Raw genomic sequence first — 21,293 nt, 5'->3', positions numbered from 1 at the left:
ATCTCCAGTATGTGTATATATATGCACATACACAATGTTTTATAAACACTGAAGTTTCATTTGTAACCTTAGCCTTAGACTGTTTGCAAGACCAGCAGAGTATGTTAAAAGAATTTTCTGTGAAATGTTAATAAGATGAAGGCTTGTTATGACCCCCAAAGTCTGGTATATGTTCTGTCATTTGTTTATTTATTTTATTTTTATTTTTTTGAGAAAGAGTCTCACTCTGTCATCCAGGCTCAAGTGCAGTGGTGCAACGTTGACTCACTGCAACCTCCACCTCCTGGGTTCAAGCAGTTCTCGTGCCTCAGCCTCCCGAGTAGCTGGGATTACAGGCGCATGTCACCAAGGCTGGTTCACTTTTTTGTATTTTTAGTAGAGATAGGGTTTCACCATGTGGGCCAGGCTGGCAGTTATTTAGTGAATTACCTTTGGACCACACTTCAAAAGTTGTTACAGCCTAGCGATTATGTTATAGCATTTTAATGTAAGTGACTTAAAAAAAAAAGTCCAGATAAGAAAGTTAACTGCAGAGTTGCGGTAATTAATCTTGTTTTTGTGGTATTAGCTTTTTTCATTATATTCATTGTTTTGGCTGTTATATTCATTGTTTTAGCCGTGTATATAGAAATTGAAGGTAGGAGGACAGGTTTAAATTATACCTTGCTAGAATCTAAGCACCTCAGTTGCAAAGATAAAATAACACTTTGTTTCCTCATAAGCATGTTTAATCCCACATAGCAAGTAGTAGTTGTAACTCCCAGGATGCCTTTATGAATCTTTCTGATTCTGCATTGCAGCATGTCACAGGAAACCTGTACTCTATTTCTGCATCATGTGAGAACCTTGTAGCTGAAATATCTAGAGTTGAAAAACTGGGCTGGAAGATCTGGATATAGGGAGCTCGACCAGAGTCTGTAAAGTTAAGTCCCTGGTTTTAGGGGGCTAGGAAAGTGTTATGTACCAATCAAAGACATGCGTTAATAACAGATACAATGAAACTGGGAGTATATACCCTTTTGGGTGAAATGTCTAAAAATTTTTGGTGAAATGTTAACTAGTGTCTTGGGATGGTGGTGGTGAGTTGATTTTTGTTATTGTTTTACATTTCTTTGCTTTTCAAATACTGCTTATGGAATCTACAGGGAGGGAGTCTTCGTGACATTGTCTTTGGCAGTGATTTCATGGATGTAACACCTAAAGGATAGGCAACAAAAGTAAAAATAGACAACTGAGACATCAAACTACAAAACTCTTCTACACAGCAAAGGAAACAGTCAACAAAGTGAAAGGACATCCTATGAAATGGGAGAAAATATTTGCAAACCATATATCTGATAAGGAGTTAATCTCCAAAATATTTTAGGAACTTCGGCAACTTAGTGGCAGAAAAACTAATAACCTATTTGAAAATGAACTAAAAACTTCAATAGACATTCTCCAGAGAAGACATACAGATGGTAAGCAGGTATATGGAAAAAGCCTCAACATCATTAATCATCAGGGAAATGCAAATAAGAACCACAATGAGGTATCTTCTCACCCCTATTAGGATGACTGTTAAAAAAAAACACAAAAGACAAGTGTTAGTGAAGATAGGGAGAATCTGAACACCTTACACACTGTTGGTAGAAATGCAAAAAGGTGTAACTATTATGGAAAACAGCGTGGAGGTCCTCAAAAAATTAAAAGTAGAACTACCGTATGATCCAGCAATTCCACTTCCAAGTATTTATTCAAAAGAAATGAAATCAGGAACTTGAAGAAATATTAGCACTCCCATGTTTATAATAGCACTATTCACAATAGCCAAGATGTGGAAACAGCCGACAACATGTCCATTGACAGTTGAAGAAATAAAATGTGGCATATAAATACAATGGAATATTATTCGTTCTTAAGGAATTCTGCAATGAAATAAGCCAATCACAGACAAATATTGCATGATTTCACTTAAATGAAGTTATCAAAAATAGTCAAATTTATAGAATCAAAGAGTCGAATCGTGGTTGCCGGGGCCAAAGGGAGGGGAGGGGGAAATGGGGAGTTACTAGTCAGCAGGCATGAAATTTCAGTTAAGCGGGATGAATAAGTTCCACTGTACAATATTGTACCTATGGTCAACAGTACTGTATCGTACACTTAAATATTTGTTAAGAAGGTAGTATTCATGTATGAGAATAAAGTATAACTAAAAAGTAATAATTTGGCAGTGGCTCATGCCTGTAATCCCAGCATGTTGAGAAGCAGAGGCAGGAGGATCGCTTGAGCCCAGGAGTTTGATACTAGTCTGAGCAACATAGGGAGACTGTCTCTACAAAAAAATTAAAAAACAAAAATCCCAGTGTGGTGGCACATGCCTGTGGTCCCAGCTGCTGAGGAGGCTGAGATAGGAGGATCACTTAAGCTCTAGAGGTCAAGGCTTCAGTTAGTTATGATAGTACCACCCGCATTCCAGCCTGAGCAGTAGAGCAAGACCCTGTCTCAATAATAATAATAATAATTTTCTTTTTTTTTTTAGACGAGGTCTCGCTTTGTCGCCCAGACTGGAGCTCAGTGGCACAGTCTTGGCTCACTGCAACCTCTGCCTCCTGAGTTCAAGCAGTCTCCTGCCTCAGCCTCCCAAGTAGTTGGGATTATAGACGCCTGCCACCGTGTCCAGTTAATTTTTTGTATTCTTAGTAGAGATGGGGTTTCGTCATGTTGGCCAGTCTGGTCTCAAACTCCTGACCTCAGGTGATCCACCCACCTCAGTCTCCCAAGTACTGGGATTGCAGGCATGAGCCACTATGCCCTGCCAATAATTTTATAATTCTGATTGTGATGTGAACTCATACTATTTGATTGATGACACAGTCCATATGTAGGGCACTTAAAATTTGAATAAAAGCTAAAATGTTACATATTTTTAATGCTGGAAGTGTGCTTTAAGTGCTTATTAATTTATAGACATTTGTATTTTTATTCACAGCAACTTTAGGATGATAATTGACTGTTATTTCTAGTAAATGGGGATAACTGATAATCAGAAAGTCAGTTCAGAATTAAAATTAGGCCATGTGCTGTGGCTCGTGCGTGCAGTCCTAGCATTTTGGGAGGATGAGGTGAGGGTCCCTTAAGACCGAGAGTTCAAGACCAGCCTACCAACATACTGAGATCCTGTCTCTGAAATAAATAAATTAAATAAATAAATAAAATTCACCTGGCCTGGGGTGGCATGTACCTGTAGTCCTAGCTACTCAGGAGATTGAGGCAGGAGGATTGTTTGAGCCCAGGAAGTTGATATTTGGGACTCTGAACCAGTGATTCTGTCTTTCCAGGATAAGTTTGTGACTATAGCATAAAATTCCTTTTGCATCAGATAATTTGATTATGGTAGTAAATACGTACAAATATTTTGCTCACATGCCTGCTGAATGATGGAAGATGGAAAATTTAGTGTGCAAATGAACTGGATAATTAGAAAAGAGGAATTTATTGTTGATTGCAACAGGTGGCTATTTTTTCTGAAGGTACCCTAGTGGTGTGGACTCACATCTGTTTAATAATTTTATGTGGGGAATATTTTCTGTTCATAAAACTTGAGATTACCTGTGAAGGAATTAGTGACTGTCAGTTTATTAAGTGTTGAAACAGATTGCTAAGGGAAATAATTTCATCATTATTGGCTAAAAAAGAAAAAAACACCTCTTACTTTCTAAGAGGATTTCTAAGAAGAACGTGTTTGGGAATAAATAGGAACCATTTTTTTTTAAATGTAGGACTTTGGGCCGGGCGCGGTGGCTCAAGCCTGTAATCCCAGCACTTTGGGAGGCCGAGGCGGGTGGATCACGAGGTCAGGAGATCGAGACCATCCTGGCTAACATGGTGAAACCCCGTCTCTACTAAAAATACAAAAAACTAGCCGGGCGTGGTGGCGGGCACCTGTAGTCCCAGCTACTCGGAGGCTGAGGCAGGAGAATGGCGTGAACCTGGGGGGCGGAGCTTGCAGTGAGCCGAGATCGCGCCACTGTACTCCAGCCTGGGTGACACAGCGCGAGACTCCGTCTCAAAAAAAAAAAAAAAAAAATGTAGGACTTTGAAACGTAAATTTAGTTCTTAGATTTTTAATTGACTCAGCTCACATTCACTTGGTTAGTTGTCTGACCATCTTACAGGCTTCTTATAAACCTAAACCAAGAGAAAACATACTAAAAAACCTTCATTAAATGAGATCAACTAAATTTTGTTGCCTTTTTTTTTTTTTTTTTTTTTAGTAGAAGCTACTGATGTGGTTAAGGAAAAATCAGTAAGTATAGATTCTAGGGAGCAGTCTACATGGTTTTATGAAGAGCCGATCACAGATGTGTTTAATGTATTTGTCTGAAACAGTGACTTTTAGTAGCTAAAGAAGGAACAAGAACAACATAACTGGATTTAAACAAAGCTTTTGTTTTTTCATGAAGCAGTCATATTGGTGTTGTGTCAGTTGGGGGAAATTTTTAAAAGTTATGTTATATGGAAACTATAACTTACTAAAAAATAGCGCTAGCCATTTGCACATAGACACTTAGTGAATGATTGTTTTCCTTCATCTTTCTTCTCTAGTCCAAGGTGTATTCATATAATTACTTATTTACATTATTGAGCATATTAAATATGTTCATAGATGCTTTAAAACTGGGTGAGGTTAAGTACTCAACCAAGAACAAATCAAATTACTTTGAATAACCTGTTAGAAAAAAAAAGCCAATGTGTTTTAATCTGTGTGGAAACAAAAAAAATGAGCAGACTCTTCAAACTAGCTAGCTAGGACCAAATATAGCAGATAGGGGCTACAGTTGAGGTTCTGAAGTGTGTGTGGTGGGGGTGCATGGGTGTGTGTGAACACATGATACTGTATCATAGCAATAAGATTTGTAAAACATTGCAATGGCTGAAAAACTGTCTAATAGGAAATTTAAAATGTTATTCCAAAGAGGAACAAGCCTAAAAGTAAGTTAACCTTTCAGAGTGGTTGAAAGTAATTTTTAAAAGAAAAAGGTTGCTCAGCTATTTTTTTCGTATTATATACTCAAAAGATAACTAAAGAAAATGGATTTAAATTATTAGACTGATAAAGAACTTCTGGTAAATTCTAAAATGGGGCACTAAAGAAGATTATATCCTTTCTTTTTTGGTGTCAGCTTAGTTTAGATACTTTAAAATTATCTTGGAGATGTTAAGTAAACTAGTCAGGAATGGTATTATAGAATTTTGAAATAGAAGGAACCATTGTCCCAATTCTTGAGGTTTGTTCAAAGTGATGTTTGGATTTAGAGCCCAAGTCTCCAGATTCCCAGTCAGTAATGATAATGTTACCTGTTCTTGTTCCAAAATTGTATCATCATCCTAGTCATTTTTCATTTTAGTGAATTGTTGGACCTGTTGATCTGTTTATGGTTCCAAGGGATAGATGGGAGCATGGAATACTCTCTCAAAATAAATGTGTAAGTGCCAAGTGAGCGGTATAGATCATGAGTGCCTGGCACCCTAGAAAATTTTAATTAAGTGAATTAAAGAATACAGATATATGTATCTTTTATTTTTTAGGGATCCCCCCTCAGATAAGATCTTACTCTGTCGCCCAGCAGGAACACAGTGGCACAGTCACTGCTCTCTGCAGCCTCGAACCGCCAGGCTCAAGAGATCATTCTGCCTCATCTGCCCCAGTAGCTAGGACTACAGGTGTGTTCCACCAAGCCTGCTAATTGGCTTTTTTGAGACAAAGTCTGTTATTCAGGCTGGAATGCAGTAGCACAATCTCGGTTCGTTGCAACCTCTGCTTCCCAGGCTCAAGTGATCCTCCTGCCTCAGTCCCCCAGGTAGCTGGGACTACAGGCATGTGCCACCACACTCGGCTAATTTTTGTGTTTTTTGTAAAGACAAGATTTCACCATGTTGCCCAGACTGGCCTTGAACTCCTGGGCTCCAGCAATTCACCCACCTCAGCCTCCCAAAGTGCTGGGATTAGAAGCATGAGCCACCATGCCTGGCCCCACAAATCCTTTTATAGAGCCAGGGTCTTGCTTTGTCTCCTAGGTTGGTCTTGAACTCTTGACCTTAAGCGATCCTTCCACCTCAGCCTCACGAAGTGCTGGGATTACAGGTGTGAGCTACCGGCACAGGACATAGAATTTAAGGGGGAAAGCCAGTTATTTTGTTTTCCCTGTTCTTTCATTCCCCCGAGGTAACTCTTAACTGTTCTTTTGTGTTGGTTCTTTTGGGGGGAAAAAAATAATAATTTTTTTTTTTTTGAGATGGGGTCTCATCGCCACCCCCCACCCCCCCCCCCCCTTTTTTTTTTTTTTGGAGACAGAGTTCCGCTCTTGTTGCCCAGGCTGGAGTGCAATGGCACAATCTCAGCTCACCGCAAACTCCACCTTCCTGGGTTCAAGTGATTCTCCTGCCTTAGCCTCCCGAGTTGCTGGGATTACAGGTATGCGCCACCACGCCCATGTAAGTTTGTATTTTTAGTAGAGATGGAGTCCTCCATGTTGGTCAGGCAGGTCTTGAACTCCCAACCTCAGGTGATCTGCTCACCTCGGTCTCCCAAAGTGCTGGGATTACAGGCATGAGCCACTGTGCCTGGCTTTGTCCCTCTTTTACCCAGACTAGAGTGTAGTGGCTTGATCACAGCTTACTGTAGCCTCAACCTCTGCCTCTCGATTAGCTGGGACCACCGGCATGTGCCACCATGCTCAGTTAATTGTTACTTTTTTTTGTAGAGACGGGTCTCACTGTGTTGCACAGGCTTATTCTTTTTAATTTTTTAAATGCATGTGAATATAAACACACTTTTTTCGTTAAAAACGAACCACACTGTATGTATTGTTTTGTAACCTAAGTTTCATTTTTTGCTTAGAGATACCCTGGGCATTTTTCTGTATCTGTATAAATAGAGGATGACCTCATTCTTTTTTATAGTTGCAGAGTAGTCTTTTACATGAATGTACCACAATGTATTAAATATTCATCTATTAACATTTAAATTCTTTTATGCTGTTATAGAACTGCAGCAAACAACCCTATACAAATATCTTTACATGTTTATGTCACAATTTTAGTAGAAAGATTCTTTTTTTTTTTTTTTTTTTGGAGACAGAGTCTTGTTCTGTCGCCCATGCTGGAGTGCAGTGGCGCAAGCTCAGCTCACTGCAACCTCTGCCTCCCGGGTTCAAGTGATTCTGCCTCAGATCCTGAGTAGCTGGGATTACAGGCACACGCCACCATGCCCGGCTAATTTTTGTATTTTTAGTAGAGACGGGGGTTTTACCATGTTGGTCAGGCTGGTCTTGATCTCCTGACCTTGTGATCTGCCCACCTTGGCCTCCCAAAGTGCTGGGATTGCAGGCGTGAGGCACCATGCCCGGTGAGAGATTCACTTTTGCAAAAGATTCACTTTTTTAAAGTGGGTTATTTGGTCAAAGGATTTTTCTGTTTTTAAGCTTTATTGAAGTATAATTGATACATTTTAAAATGCACGTTTAATGTATACATTTTGATGATTTGGAGGGATATTTGCGGTTTAAAGTTTGGTAAATATTGCTGAATTTGTTTTCAAAGAAAGGTTGCATAATTTATAATCCCATCATTAGTGCATGAGGTTAACTGTTGAATGAATGAATACATGAGATACCTGAGAGTAACGTGGCAACTAGTCTTAGGGCTGAAATGATTTGGAAGGACTGTTCAGAGATAGTGGGGGTACTTAAACTATTATCTTGAGGAACGAGTATGCCACAGATAGAGGAACATAGGGGAAAAAGGACATTCTTAGTGAGAGGGAATGGGCCAAAGGCCTTGGAAGATTTACCAGGACAGAATTTTTACTCTGTTGTCATACTCTGTCTCTTGGTTCACTTTATGTTAGCATTTTTTTGGTTGGGGAGGGGAAAGGAACTAGGCACTCTCTTGTCTTCAAGGCTTTACCACCTGTGGAACAATCTATTCCAAGTCTTCTATGCTTTGACTGTTTTTCTTTTTTTTTTTTTTTTTTGAGACGGAGTTTCGCTCTGTCGCCCAGGCTGGAGTGCAGTGGCCGGATCTCAGCTCACTACAAGCTCCGCCTCCCGGGTTCACGCCATTCTCCTGCCTCAGCCTCCTGAGTAGCTGGGACTACAGGCGCCTGCCACCTCGCCCGGCTAGTTTTTTGTACTTTTTAGTAGAGACGGGGTTTCACCATATTAACCAGGATGGTCTCGATCTCCTGACCTCGTGATCCGCCCGTCTCGGCCTCCCAAAGTGCTGGGATTACAGGCTTGAGCCACCGCGCCCGGCCGACTGTTTTTCTTTTACAAGATTCTTCCTTAGACAAACTTACCTATGCATTGTTTGTTTGTTTTTGTTTTTGTTTTTGTTTTTTTTGAGACTGAGTCTCCTCCTGTTGCCCAGGCTGGAGTGCAGTGGTGTGAGCTCGGCTCACTGCAGCCTCTACCTCCCGGGTTCAAGCGTTTCTCGTGCCTCAGCTTCCCAAGTAGCTGGGATTACAGGCATGCACCACCACGCCCTTGGTAGAGACAGGGTTTGCCATGTTGGCCAGACTGGTCTCGAACTCCTGACCTCAGTGATTTACCCACCTCGGCCTCCCAAAGTGCTGGGATTACAGGCATGAGCCACAGCACCTGGCCTACACATTGTTCTTGAGTGAGCCATATGCTGTACTACTGCAGTTTTTTTTTTGACACTATAGTAAAACTGTGAACTCAGTGGTTGCTTGACTTCAGTATCTGATCACTTCTTTTATGTGTCTTTTGTCTTCTTGATAGCTTTTCCATATCCCAGCCTCAGGTGCTTGCTGTCATTTATAGTTGTTGTTAGGCCCATTTATGCTTATTGAAGAATTACCAGTTAATATTTATTTGATAATGTTTTATATAGTAAGCTCATCTTGTTCACTGTCCTGAATGCTTTTTTTATAGTACTGTTTGGTAATGAAGTTTTTATATTCTTACCAGAATGTATTTCCTCATTAATAGATGTCTGATAATCAGTATATGGACTTATAATGCACAATAGAAGTGATGTATAATTCATGTATTATGCGTAACAAGAATCTGTTTTACAGTAAACTTCTGTTTACTGAATTTAATTCACAAGAGTTAGTAATTGGCAACCTTAGGATTAGAATCCATGTTTTTCTGATTAAACAGCCAGAATGAAATTTTAATTACTATAATGCATCAATAATCATCTCCCATGTAAAAGCTTTTAAAAAATACTTCAAAAATATCTGAAGTTACACTATAAGGAACAGCCATCAGGATGGTGCTGTGAGTTTTAGCTTTGAGATTCTCTGTCTCTTCAAAGACAGCAATGATAAACATACACACAATTAATAATCATACTTTTAGAATGAATGTAGATACATAAATCTGCATCTTCTCTAGAAATCATAAAGAAGAAAAATCTACCAACCTCTGTTTTCAGTGAACTGAAAGACGTATGTAAACTCCAGATTATGTTTTTTGAAGACTATCAAAAACATCAGAAAAGGGACAGAAGCTATTAGTTTAAATATACTTATTGACAGTAAGGGGTTCATGTTGAAGTTCAAAAGGTAAATCTCTTGTTTGTAATGACGGGTTGGTGGCAGAAGTGCCTGATTATATTCAGAAAAGAGAAAGTAGAGCTGTACACCTGTGTACACAGAGCCACATGTACAGGAACCAGCTTTTCTCTGTATTTTAAAAAAATTTTTATTTATTTATTTTTTGAGACGGAGTCTTGCTCTGTCACCCAGGCTGGAGTGCAATGAATGGCATAATCTCGGCCCACTGCAACTTCTGCCACCCGGGTTCAAGTGATTCTCCTATCTCAGCCTGCCAAGTAGCTGGAATTATAGGTGTGCATCACAAAGCCCGGCTAACTTTTTTATTTTTAGCACAGATGGATTTTTACCATGTTGGCCAGGCTGGTCTCGAACTCCTGACCTCATGATCCACCCACCTCAGCCTCCCAAAGTGCTGGGATTACAGGCGTGAGCCACCGTGCCTGGCCAAAAAATTTATTAATTCATACACAATTACTTGTCTTCTGGTTTGTTGAAGCAATAAGCCAGACATTTGCCACAATAATATCTGTCAAAGTGGCTTGCTATAAACATTCCAGCACCACATTCATCTGAAGGGCACTCCCGACTAAGGCGACTAATTTTACCATTCTCATCCACCTTACGATGTTTAAGGACAACCAACTTAACCTTCTTTCTCTTGTGTTTATTCTTCTTGGGAGTCGTATAAGACTTCTTCTTTAATACCACCACAAAGTCTCAACACAAGAGTAGACTACTTTTGAACGTTGTAGTTAAAGTACTTTCATCTTCCAGTTGCTTGCCATCAAACATCAGTCTTTGCTGATCCGTACAGACTTCTTCCTTATCCTGGATCTTCCTTTTCATTTTCTGTTGCATCCAAGGGTTCAATCTTGAGGATGGTGGTCTTACCCATAGGGTTTTTACAAAAATCTGCATTTTGGTGGCGGCTCTGAGGTAGAGTGAAAGAAAGAGATGAGTTAGATTAGACAGGAGAAGGCAATGCACAGGGCACTGGTCGCAGAGCAGCAGAAGAGCACACACTCCCTCTATTATTTATAGCATCAAAGGAGTAGAGAGTATTTGGACTGTGAAACCTGTATTTCCTTCCCTTGCCACTCCTGGGAATCTATGTAAATAGCTGCTTCAGGAAAATTCAGTTTATTCTGTTATGCAAAATATGAAAGAAGCTGATATGGCAGCAGAACTTCCCAAGCACAAAAAACAGTCATTAGTGAATTGTTGCTGCAGAGCAGATGAAAATTGTGACCCAGCATTTCACCATCTATTTTTTAGACTTGAGTAAAGCTTGTAAATAGTTCTGCAAAAGAAGATTACAAAGCAGGAAAGGTAAGAACTCAGAAAAGAGATGGCAGGGCAACAGGAGGAGATAAAATGTGAGTTGAGGGAACTTGGGAAAGAAGTAGAAGAAAGCAAAAGACTGGGCATGGGGGCTCACACCTATAATCCCAGCACTTTGGGAGGCTGTGACAGGGAGATCGCTTGAGCTCAGGAGTTTGAGACCAGCCTAGACAACATGGCAAAACCCTGTCTCTAAAAAAAGTACATAATTAGCCAGGTATAGTGGCTCGCGTCTGCAGTCCCAGCTACTTGGGAGTCTGAGGTGGGAAGAGGGCTTGAGCCCAGGAGGCGGAGGTTGCAGTAAGCCGAAATTGCACCACTGCACGTGAGCCTGGGCAACAGAGGGGAGACCCTATCTCAAAAAATAGTACAGAAATGCAGGTGAAATAAGGAGCACAAGAAGCAGACTGGCCCCAAGGAAAACATAGTAAGAGACACAGGGATTTTAAAAAATGGAAATAATTTTTTTTTTTTAAGTTTTAGAAAATACAGTAGATCCAACAAACTTAGAATTGAAACCCCTATAGAAGAAAACCAAAACATGACAACAAAGCAAGTGGTTAAAAACACAATTGAAGAAAAACTAACTGAGATGAAATTTACATATTGAAAGGGCATCTGTGGCAGGGAAAGCTGACCAGAAAGATCATAAAGATTCCTTTCAACAGCCAGAAACCTTCCTGACTACCCCACTCCAAGTTCTCTGTAAGACATTAAAATCTGGCCGGGCTTAGAATTCTCCACAACGTTCAACCCCAGTCGAACAACATTTATGAGATAAGGAAGTAAAGTGCTGGCTAAAGATTTTATATCCAGTCACATTGTTCTTAAGGAACAAATAGTACTCAGAGAATATTGTTTATGTGAGCCCTTCTTGAGGAAAATACTAGAGTATAAACTTCAGCTGACAGACGTGGGGAAATGATTGGTGTGTAAGCAGTGAATTTATATATAGACATAAAGACTAAAATGTGGGCTGGGCGTGGTGGCTCACACGTGTAATCCCAGCACTTTGGGAAGCCAAGATGGGCAGATCACTTGAGGCTAGGAGTTTAAGACCAGCCTGGCCAACATAGTGAAACCCTGTCTCTATCAAAAATACAAAAATTAGCTGGGCATGGTGGTGCACACCTGTAGTCCCATCTACTTGGGAGGCTGAGGCACGAGAATTGCTTGAATCTGGGAGGTAGATGGTTGCAGTGAGAGATCGTGCATGCCACTGCATTCCAGCCTGGGTGATAGAGTGAGAATCTGTCTCAAAAAAAAAAAAAGACTAAAATATGGCGATCGTAATGACAGAATATAATGTTAATATTGTATACCTTGATGATATAGAAATGATCAAACTAAAAAAATTTGAGAGACGGAATTGCCCTATGGTAATAACTGGTATTGAAAAAGATGTTTAAACATCACAGATCAAGTAATAGAAATATAAACATATTCAGCACTTTAAAAGAAACATTAAAATAACAAAGAAAACTAAAACACTAAAGATAATGCTATTAGATTCAATACTATTGATTAAATCAGATAGTGGGAGAGGAAGCTTGTTAATTTAACATTACTCATATTGAGGAACTAATAGGTGTTGTCTGAAGAGGTAGAAATTATGAAGGTAAGCATTAGAACAAAGCTATAAACCTTCCTAAATATTGAAAGAACTGCAAACCCATTAGAAGTAAAACATCATTTAGCAAAAAAAATGTTCATATATAACCACATACATAACACGACAACCCTAAGAGCAAACATGCCTTTCTTTCTTCATTGTTATTTTTTGAGACAGAGTCTCGTTGTGTCGCCCAGGCTGGAGTGCAGTGGCTCAGTCTTGGCTCACTGCAACCTCCAACTCCCGGATTCAAGTGATTCTATTGCGTCAGCCTCCCAGGTAGCTGGGACTGCAGGTGCCCACCACCAAGCCCGACTAATTTTTGTATTTTTAGTAGAGACGGGGTTTCACCATGTTGGCCAGGCTGATCTTGAACTCCTGACTTCGTGATCTGCCCACCTCAGCCTCCCAAAGTGCTGGTATTACAGGCGTGAACCACCGCACCCGGCCCAAACATGCCTTTCTTAACAAAAGATATTAATATGCTTAACTCACTTTTAGAAGAAAAGTATTTTTTAGTTTAGATTCAAGGCAAAACCCACTCTGTGGTTTATACAAGGTACACACTTAAGGCAGTGATTGTGAAAAGTTGGTGTTTTAAAAGATAGAGAAAAGGTATAAGATACAAATGCAAATGAAAAGAATTTAGGAGTGTCATGATTTTAACATACCAGGTGGAGTTCATACTAAAAAACAATAAAGAGAGGCACTTATTTCTTAAAGGACACAATGAAAATTTAATAGTTGTGAATAGCAATATGTCAGATAACATAGCAGCACCCTTGGTGAAGCAGAAATTACCAGAAATACGAGGAGAAATGGAAATACATTCATAGCAGGAAATGTTTATGTGAAAGACGCAAAACAAACTTCAACAAATGAAACAACACAATGTTTTTTAATTTTATAAATTAAAACACTGGAGATTCTGATTCCAAAGTTCATAAGGAAAAGTAAAGAAGGAAGAAGAGCCAGGAAAACTGAAAAAATGAAATTGGATGTTTTTCACATAAATGCGAAACGGATCAATTAATAAAATAAAACCATGAAAATACTAAAAGAAAATAGTAGTCTTTTTATAATTTTGGTGTGGAGAAGACCTTTTATACTGACTCAATCCAGAAGTCATGAAATAATTGATAAATTCTATTACATTAAAAAAAGTACTCTCAGGGCACTCTGGGAGGCCAAGTTAGATGGATTGCCTGAGCCAAGGAGTTTGAGATCAGCCTGGCAACATGGCACAACCCCGACTCTACCAAAAATTAAAAAAAAGCTGGACATGATGGCATGTGCCTGTGGTCTCAGCAACTGGGGAGGCTGAGGTATGAGAATGTCTTGAGCCTGTAAGACGGAGGTTGCAGTGAACCGAGGAGGTTGCACCACTGCACTCCAACCTGGGTGACAGAGTGAGACCCCGTCTCCACACACACACACAAAAAAGCATTCTCTGAGTGGATAAAGAAAATGTATATACATACAATGAAATATTATTCAAACTTTAAAAAGGAAATTTTGTCGTGTGATACAACATAGATGAACCTTGAGGATGTTATACTAAGTGAAAGCCAGTCACAAAAAGACAAATAATTGCATGACCCCACTTATATGAGATATCTAAAGTAATCAAACTCTTAGAAACAAAGTAGAATGGTGGTAGCTAGGGGAAGGGGGAAAAGGGAATTGTTCAAACTGGTAAAACTTATTTGCAACCAAAACTTACTTACAGTTAGGAATTAGCAAAACTTACTGGTAATTTTAATCATAAACAAAGGGTAGCCTTCCTAATATACATATAAGAAGTACTTGGAAACTTGATAAGAAAAAGATCTTGCAATCCCATAAAAAGTGAGCAAAGATATGAATCGATAATTCACAGAAAATTAAATATAAGTGGGTTTTAAGCTAATGAAGCCAGTAGCTCATTTACAGTAAGAGAAATTAAAACTATAACGATTATAGTTACCCTATTAGGCAAAAACAAAAGTTGGGCATGGTTGTGGAGCTTTGGGGGAAAAGCTGCTCATACATTGCTATTGAGAATACAAATTGAGATAATCCCTGTGGGAGGCAATTGGTCATTATCTGCCAGAGTAAAAAATACCCAGCAGGTTGAATTTTCTGAAATTTATCTTATACGTACACACTTACCACATGATATGTGTCTCAGATTATTTTGTATTATGGTTTGTAATAGTAGAAGGTGAGAAACAATCCAGATGTCCATCAGTAGGGGATTAGTCAAAGAAATTATGGAAAAACCATATAAGCAAGCAGCTGTAAGAAAAAAAAGGCAGGCCGGGCGCGGTGGCTCAAGCCTGTAATCCCAGCACTTTGGGAGGCCGAGACGGGCGGATCACAAGGTCAGGAGATCGAGACCATCCTGGCTAACATGGTGAAACCCCGTCTCTACTAAAAAATACAAAAAACTAGCCGGGCGAGGTGGCGGGTGCCTGTAGTCCCAGCTACTCGGGAGGCTGAGGCAGGAGAATGGCGTGAACCCGGGAGTCGGAGCTTGCAGTGAGCTGAGATCCGGCCACTGCACTCCAGCCTGGGTGACAAAGCGAAACTCCGTCTCAAAAGAAAAAAAAGGCAAAATTCTGGGCTACATAATTTATATTGATATGTTTTTTTACACTCAGAAACTTGGAAAAGATGGACAAGGAAGTCTTAACATGCATTACCTGGAGAAAGGGAAGAGGAAGTTAATACATAGAAGGACTGGGAGGGAGGGTATTTTTTTTGTTTTTTTGTTTTTGAGAGACAGAGCTTTGCTTAGAGTGCAGTGGCGTGATCTCAGCCCACTGAAATGTCTGCCTCCCTAGTTCAAGCGATTCTCCTGCCTCAACTTCTCAAGTAGCTGGGATTACAGGCACCCCACCACGCCGGGCTAATTTCTGTATTTTTAATAGGGACAGGGTTTCACCATGTTGACCAGGCTGGTCTTGAACTCCTGACCTCAGGTGATCTGCCTGCCTCTGTCTCCCAAAATGCTGGAATTACAGGCATGAGCTACCACACCCGGCTGAGACCTTTCATTCCTTAAAAAAAAAAAAAAGGCTGGACACAGTGGCTCACTCCTGTAATCCTAGCACTTTAGGAGGCCAAGGCGGGTGGATTGAGGAGTTCGAGGTCAGGAGTTCGAGACCAGCCTGGCCAACATGGTGAAACCCCGTCTCTACCAAAACTACAAAAATTAACCAGGCATGGTGGCAGGTTCCTGTAATCCCAGCTACTCGGAAGGCTGAGGCAGGAGGATCGCTTGAACCTGGAGGCAGAGATTGCAGTGAGCTGAGATCGTGCCACTGCACTCCAGCCTGGGTGACAGAGTGAGACTCTGTCTCAAAAAAAGAAAAAAAAGAACAAAAGGCAAAGTGTTAAATAGAGACTAAATACATGAATTTGTCAAAATCTGTTTGGCAAGCAGGAAGATGCCTCTGAGAGGTCACCTGCAGGATAGAGACCAAAACTGTACTGTATATTGGTAGACAGATTGGAGCAGGAAGATGAACAGCCTGTTTTTATTACCCCAGAAACTAAAGGGCCGAATCAGGAAAAAACTGAAAAAGAATATATGACTGTTGCTTAGGGATATGGCTTACATAAATTGCAGGTCCAGAGTGCTGGAAGGAAGCAGTGACAACCTCCTGGATTAAAGCTGGGCCTACCTGCCCGTGACTTAGGGTCTGGATCTTCAGGAGGAGACATCTGCAGCAATTATAAGACTTCATTCTGGGCTGGGCGCCGTGGCTCACACCTGTAATCCCAGCACTTTGGGAGGCTGAGGCGGGTGGATGATGAGGTCAGGAGTTCGAGACCAGCCTGACTAGCATGGTGAAACCTCGTCTCTACTGAAAATACAAAAATTAGCTGGGTATGTTGGTGTGTGCCTGTAATCCCAGCTACTTGGGAGTCTGAGGGAGGAGAATCACTGGAACCCGGGAGTCGGAGTTTGCAGTGAGCCGAGATCGCACCACTGCATTCCAGCCTGGGCAACAAAGCAAGACTTCATCTCAAAAAAAAAAAAACCTTATTCTGGGGTGGGAGTTTTGAGTGAGAGATGGTAGAAAATGAAAAATTGTTAGGGTGAGGTAAGCACACAAAGATACACACACCGTGCAACTTGGAGTTCTAGTGAACCTGCCAAACAAAAATTCGAAAATATATCAAGAAAAACTAAACCTGAAATAACCAAGTCAACACTTTCATCAAAAAGAAAAGAGAATGTTTTCTGTGTACTGATACAGAAATATCTCCTAAGTTTTGTTGCTTAGTGGGGAAAAAAAGGGGAATCATTATACAGTATTTATAGTATGTTTTCTTTTTTGTAGGAGTGGGAATAATTGACATACAAGTGAATCCTTAGTCTATAAGTGTCAATAATAGAACAATTTTAAAGTGTATGTTTAAGATCCTCAGGGAGGTAAAGGAAGGAATAATAGCCGTAAAAGAACCAAAATCTAGGCCGGGCGCGGTGGCTCAAGCCTGTAATCCCAGCACTTTGGGAGGCCGAGTCGGGCGGATCACGAGGTCAGGAGATCGAGACCATCCTGGCTAATAAGGTGAAACCCCGTCTCTACTGAAAAATACAAAAAACTAGCCGGGCAAGGTGGTGGGCGCCTGTGGTCCCAGCTACTCGGGAGGCTGAGGCAGGAGAATGGCGTAAACCCGGGAGGCGGAGCTTGCAGTGAGCTGAGATCCGGCCACTGCACTCCAGCCTGGGCGACAGAGCGAGACTCCTTCTCAAAAAAAAAAAAAAAAAGAACCAAAATCACCAGTCTGGGCAACATAGCCAAACCTCTTCTCTACAAAAAATAAAAAAAAAATTTGCTGAGTGTGGTGGTGCACACCTGTGTTCCCATGCTACTCAGGAGGCTGAGGTGGGAGGATCGCTTAAGTCCAGGAGGTTGAGGCTGCAGTGAGCCATGATTGTGCACTACAGCCAGGACAACAGAGCAAGATCCTGTCTTTAAAGAAAATAAATAACAACTATATTAAGTAAGATGTCATTAGATGTGTACTAGACTGAACGTGGTCAGTGAAACAGTGATTTGGAAAATAGTGTTAAGGAATTCACCCAGAATGTAGTAAGAGAGAAGTGGGGAAAAAAATTGAGTATAGATTGATAGATTCAAACAAGTTCAATATTCAAAAGAGATTTTAGGAGAGATTAGAGTAGTTGAGAAACAGTATTCAATGAGATAATGATTAAAAGGTTTCCAGAATTGAAGGTTTCATATTGAACTCGGTTTTCCTATTGAACTAGCACACATCTAAACAACTGCTTACTAGGATAAGTTTTTTAAATCTTTTGGATGTTCAAAAGTGAAATTGCAGATCATGAAACATAAAAGTTTTTCAAAATGAAAAATGCCACAGTTCCTACACCAAAACATTAGTTAAATTAACAACATATTTACCAGAACAATGTCTTCCAGTAGGTAATAGGATCTTCTTTCCTCAGAATATATAAGGAATATAACTGTTGACCTTGACTTCTATACTCATTTAAACAGTAAGCTGTCAGCAAGAATGAGGCCCAAAGTGAGGAAATAACGCAAAATGGAGAGCTCCTCACTTAGAGAAGCTTGATGCAAGAACCAAAGATTGTACTTCAGCAGGAATAGTAAACTAGGGAGAAGGAGGAATTGCAAAAAGAATACAGTGGCAAACAAAGAATTGGCAAAATATGTTGATAAATCAGGTGAGTTGATTGCAAATATATATATATATATATTTTAAAGTAGAATCAAAACTCTGATCAATAACAAGAAAGTTGGAAAAAAAGTAGAGTTCATTGAGTCAGGAATGCTACTATTCTTGCTTTGTTCACAAAAAGTTGGTAGCACGAAAAGAGACACTGACCAACTTCAGGGTATTTTACCAAAACTAAATAGCTATTTTGTGGCTCTGCAGCCAGACTACCTGAATGAAAGACTAGCTTATTTCTTCCTAGCTGTGTGACATTAAGGAGTTGCTTGAACTTCTTGCATCTGAATTTCCTTATGTATAAATTGGGATGACAATAATACCCTCTCGTTGTTGTGGAGAGGATTAAGTGAAATACATATAAAGCCATTAGAACGCTGATTAGTACTACTCTATACTTGTTTGCTGCTGCTGCTGCTGCTTTTGTTTTTTAACTTGAGTAACCACAAAAGGAATAGAAATAAAATAGATGTCTTCCAGACCAGCAGAACTAAAGAAATGAAAATAAGAGAATGAAGAAAGCTTAACTCTTGGTATACCATCAAGGTCAGTTGGAATAATTTTCATTTTTGATTTTCATTTTTCAACAGTGCTAACTATTTAGAAGGGTAGATATTTTATGACTTGTATTCTTAGAGATCTACCAAAGAACAAAGAGAAAATTTATTTTAAAAAATTATTCTATCTTACAGTTACCATATGAGTCTATTAGATCCTTTTTTATAAACCTAACATCCATTATGGGATCTTAGTAATCTTGCTTTTCCTATATATTGAAATATTTTACTATTCTAGGAATTTTATCATTACTTATCAATTATTTATACTACGCTAAAAAAAAAAAGACAAAAAAATGATAGATTCTCCTAGGAAGATGGAAGATGTGATAGTCATTTTTCAGTTTTCTCACTGCATTGCTCAAATATTATATCCTACTTCAAAAAGGTATAAAAAAATTTAGGAGACATACGAATTAGAATATAAATGCAAAGAGAAGTAGCACTCTAGACCTGAGTTGTCCAGTACGGTAGCCACTTGCCACATGTGACTGTGTATATTTAAATTAATTAAAATTAATAAAATTTAAAATTCCATTCCTCATCACACTTTCTAGGAGTTATCTAGGAGAAAAATACAACTTTCAATTACTCTCACTTCATGGTGGCTGGCTACCATATTGGACTGCATAGATACAGAACATTTTCATTGTTGTAGAAAGTTATATGCTGTTCTATATGCTAATAATGATAAATCAAGCATATAAATGAAGTCTCAGACTATGATTCTTGAGATGATCATATCCTGTATGAATTTTCTCAGACTTAAGAATTAAATGCACAAGATGTTTTAAGGACAAAAAGAAAAGATAATATTTTTATCCAGTTAGTCATTCAGCAGGAATATTTTACAACATGAACCTGAGCCATCCCTTTTTGCTTAAAAAAAAAAAAAAGTCCTGAGACAATGTTTTTTAAGTTTTGTACGTGGCCAGGCACGGTAGCTCATGCCTATAATCCTAGCATGTTGGGAGGCCAAGGCAGGTGGATCGCTTGAGGTCAGGAGTTCGAGACCCGCCTGGCCAACATGGTGAAATCCCATCTCTACTAAAAATAGAAAAATTTGCTGAGTGTAGTGGTGCATGTCTGTAGTCCCAGCTACTTAGGAGGCTGAGGCACGGGAATTGCTTCAACTCAGGAGTTGGAGGTTGCAGTGAGCTGAGATTGCACCACTGCAGTGCATCTTGGTCAACAGAGCAAGCAAGACTCTGTCTCAAAATTTTTTTTTTTAATTTTGTACGATATTTGTGTGTAAATCTTAGTACAAAGAGATGTTTGCTGTGTTTAAGTTCCTATTAAAATTTATTTTAAAAGTTGTCTTGCACTGTCTCTTTAAATTATTTGTAAAATAACCTAAAAAAAATTTTAAGGCATCCTTTGCACCCAGGTAGTAAATGGTATGTTGAGGGTTAAAGCATGAGAGGAAAAGGGGGAATAGGAAGTAAAGGAAAATCAGGATAAATGTAACATGACAAAACAGAAATATAATTACAGTGGATTAAATGTATATTTTAAAGTTATATATATTATTTATTTTTATTTATTTTTTTGAGATGGAGTCTCGCACTCTCGTCCAGGCTGGATAGCAATGGCGCAATCTCGGCTCACTGCAGCCTCCGCCTCCCAGGTTCAAGTGATTCTCCTGCCTCAGCCTCCCAAGTAGCTGGGATTACAGGTGCCTGCCACCATAGCCGGCTAATTTTTTGTGTTTTTAGTAGAGACGGAGTTTCACTATGTTGGCCAGGCTGGTCTCGAACACTTGACCTCGTGATCCACCCACCTCGGCCTCTCAAAGGGCTGGGATTACAGGCCTGAGCCACCAGGCTCAACTGGCTTTAAAGTTATACATTTTAAAAACAAGCCAGCTGCGCCTTACAATAGTTATACTCAAAGCAGAGGGACACAGATTAAATGTAAAGGGATGAAAATGTGGTAAGTTGAACACATATATATCTGTCTTTTTACTTGAAACCATGTTACAGTAACATAATTTTTAAAAGGCGTAAACCCACTAGAACAGAGAAAAGGGTAAGAGGGACAAAATTAGTTTGGAAACTGAAAAGTGAGTGAATGGGTAGCAACTTAGTGTACCCAATAAAGTTGAAACAGCTGGCAGGTATGGAAGCTATAAGAAATAAGGCAAAGAACCCCAAAAGACTAAGGAATTAGAGACACAAGTGCCTTTGAGGGCCATGTGTAGGGCAAGGATAAAACCCAGGAGCCCTGGTTGTAAGACTTTAAAAAGAGCAATTAGACTTCTCAGTTTTCTTTCTGTGTTCTGTGCAACCAGGTATTTGACTCTTTACCATTACCATCAAGGCGGAAAGCTGAGGCTTATTGTAAGAGAGAAATACCAGATACAGATAAGATAAGGGAAGGGCCTTCAAACCTAAAATGTTGATTAAATGGAAAGTCTGCATATGAAAAGTTGAGAATCCCAGTACTTTAAACCTCTGCCTCCTTGAGTACTAGCTTCTAGATATACACCTTTCAAGAAGAGGCT

At 39.7% G+C, this 21,293-nt stretch overlaps 1 protein-coding gene and 1 pseudogene across 2 annotated transcripts in view; one reads left to right on the top strand and one right to left on the bottom strand.

The window, feature by feature from the left end:
* The window catches only part of FBXO11 (F-box protein 11), a 100,978-nt gene that overhangs the window by 12,421 nt on the left and 67,264 nt on the right, over positions 1-21,293 (top strand). Inside the window, exon 1 of one of the 2 annotated variants that reach the window (XM_025405879.1) lies at positions 4,881-4,974. The exons of the other annotated variant lie outside the window; for it this stretch is intronic. The gene's annotated coding sequence lies outside the window, so the exon portion shown is untranslated. Of the gene's footprint in view, positions 1-4,880; positions 4,975-21,293 lie in introns of those variants that run through there. 2 annotated transcript variants of the gene reach the window in all.
* On the bottom strand, positions 10,043-10,489 carry LOC112637011 (annotated as a pseudogene).

The sequence above is a fragment of the Theropithecus gelada genome, chromosome 13 (genome assembly GCF_003255815.1).
Source record: "Theropithecus gelada isolate Dixy chromosome 13, Tgel_1.0, whole genome shotgun sequence".
Classification (NCBI taxonomy): Eukaryota; Metazoa; Chordata; class Mammalia; order Primates; family Cercopithecidae; genus Theropithecus; species Theropithecus gelada.
Note: the sequence above shows the minus strand (reverse complement) of the source record. Positions and strands in the feature narration are given on the sequence as shown.